The 2,733-nt window shown below is 40.2% G+C and overlaps 1 protein-coding gene across 2 annotated transcripts in view; it reads right to left on the bottom strand.

Moving 5' to 3' along the window:
- Nucleotides 1–2,733, bottom strand: part of cenpp (centromere protein P) — a 113,348-nt gene that overhangs the window by 28,594 nt on the left and 82,021 nt on the right. The gene's annotated exons all lie outside the window — the stretch shown is intronic.

The following is a 2,733-nucleotide window of genomic DNA, read 5'->3' as shown; positions in this document are numbered from 1 at the left end:
GTGTTTTTGTTTTTTTGTGAATAACAGTGTATCCCCAACTTTGCAACCTTGTATTTGTGAGACACATGAAAGAAACTGTGACTATGATGCTTTTGTTCACTGGTCAAAACTGAGATACTTACACTCAGCAGCCAATTTGTTAGGCACACCATTCAACTGCTCATTAACGCAAACATGTAATCAGCCAGTCACATGGTACAAATGTATGGAACCAGGCATAAGGACATGGTAACGAAGACCTGCTGGAGTTCAAACTGAGCATCACAATGGTGAAGAAAGGTGATGTAAGTGAGTCTGACTGAGGCATGGTTGTTGGTGCCACACAGGCTGATCGGAGTGTTTATGAAACTGCTGATCTGCTGGAATTTTTCTATACAGCCATCTTTAGGTTTTACGGATAATGGTCATAAAAAGTGAAAATATCCAGTGTGCATCAATTCTCTGAGTGAAAGTTATGCCAGATTCTTTAATGTTGATCCCAGAATTCAGAGGAGAATACCCATTGAGCTGATAGGAAGGTAACAGTAACACAAATGACTACTTTTTACAACAAGTATACGTAGAACATACTGGTTCGATGGAAAAGGTTTGATGGAAAAGACCACACTGTTCGAGATAAGTCTGTGTCTTGCATGCAAACTATAGCAGCAAAATGTTGGTAAAGTACAGGATAAATATTCCAACACAGTGCAAAAACAAAAATTACTTCGTTTTAAGGGGTCATAAGCTAAAACTGCTGGTGACCACTAGGGCTGCCACAAACGATTATTTTGATAGTCGACTAGTCACCGATTATTTTTGCGATTAGTCGACTAATCAGACCATGCATCCATTGGACGTAAAACATACAGCTTATTGCACCAGCATTCATCTGCACTATCATTAGCTTACAGCTTTAAGTGTCTAAGGTATAACAATAAGACTTTTAAGTTATCTAAGTGACTTATATATCATGTTTGAAAATGTTTGTTTGAAAATATGTGGTGTCTTGATAAACTGAGCAGATATTTGAGGTTTACACAGCTACATTCTCGCCTGAAAATATGTTAAACGTTTATTTTGTGACCCAGAAAGAATAATAAGAGTAAAACTAACTAGTAGGGATGGGTATCGTTTAGGTTTTATCCGATACCGGTGCCAAATCGGTACTTTTGAAACGGTGCCGGTGCTCAAACCGGTGCTTAAAGAATGGAGAACACAAAATTGGTCCATAAACCTCTCATGTTCAACTGTTTTTTGTAAAAATATAACAATGTTAGCCTTTTCTGCAGCTATGGGGCATATATGGTATCACTCTTGGCTGGAAGCAGTGCTTAAACAATGGAAAAAAAACAAACTTTGTCCTAAACCTCTCATGTTTAACTGTTTTCCACTTTTTCTTTGGTCATTTTAGCCTTTTTAGCCAGGGTGAAGGGAGTATCTGCCATCAAACAAGAAGACAGCCACATGTAGCTATGATGATGTTTGCTAGTTCACCTTACATGCATTAATGTAATAACGTGGTTAGCCTACTCAACGTAAATTAGCTACTCACGCAGAGAAGAACGGCTGCTGCCACCATCATCCGTCATCATTTCTGCTACACTGGCAGGACTAGGGGCCAGGACTCTCCTCTTCGTGTTTTTGGGGGATGTTGCATAACAGGCAACCCACCCGCAGTAGATGTGCTCGGTGTGAGGTCTCGCAGCAAGCTATCAAATACGGCGCATTTCTGGGCTTTTAAAAAAAACGCTATGCATCGCCAGGTGTTTCATCGGATTCGAGGTGTTACCTCCTTTGACAGTATCACAGTATCAGCTTAAAGCACTTGTTGCTGCTGAGTTTGCATATTTTGCTATGAAGTACAGCCAGACTTTTGACCGCTTCGCCTTGGACATTTTTAATCTGTAGCTCTGCTCTAACAGAACGTACGTACCTGGCCCCGCCTACTATCCTCGGAAACGTAAAATTATTGGCTAGAATCTAAAGTGTATCACAGCTCAGGAAAAAAAGCACCGAAATAAAGCACCGAAATGTGCGCTGCTTTTCGGTCTGGTTACTACCGTTTATGACAGAACCGGTGCCATCATGGCACCGGACACCGGTACCCATCCCTACTAACTAGCATTGTTGGAAACGATGGGCTGCGCTATGAATTCTGGGACACAGCTTCTTCTTCTTCGGGGTTTAACGGCAGCTATCATCCTTCTTCATGCAGTGCTGCCATCTTCTGTTTCAGTCCGTTATTACACTCTTAAATCCTACTACTTATTCCTGCGTCTTTTGGGATCTTACAAAGCTTCAAACGACGTGTCGACTATTAAATTAGTCGTTGACGATTTTGATAGTTGATGTAATCGTGACTAATCGACTAATCGTAGCAGCCCTAGTGACCACTGACACAGATTTAGAAGTAAAACAATGTGAGAATACCTAAAATATATTGTTAAATCACTAAATTCAGTTAGAATAGCAGTTAAATGTACTTACTGACCAACAGTTACTTGTGAGCAAAAGTTAGTTTTATGAATAAGAATATATGTCACATTAAAACAAACAAACAAAAAACAAAAGTAGAAAAACAAACAATCAAAACACCAATAATCAATATTAGTGTCGGGTGGAACTGTGGTGAGGTGAGATCATGGTGGAGTGTGGGGCTAGTGAACACTGCTCTGTTGTATAGCCTGGCTGGGTAACAGTGCCAGAAACAGGTAACACACTGAGTTGCAGGGTCACAGTTCTTTTAAAAAT

The sequence above is a fragment of the Aulonocara stuartgranti genome (assembly GCF_965226115.1).
Source record: "Aulonocara stuartgranti genome assembly, chromosome: 5".
Lineage (NCBI taxonomy): Eukaryota > Metazoa > Chordata > Actinopteri > Cichliformes > Cichlidae > Aulonocara > Aulonocara stuartgranti.
This window is presented reverse-complemented; position numbering and strand designations above follow the sequence as displayed.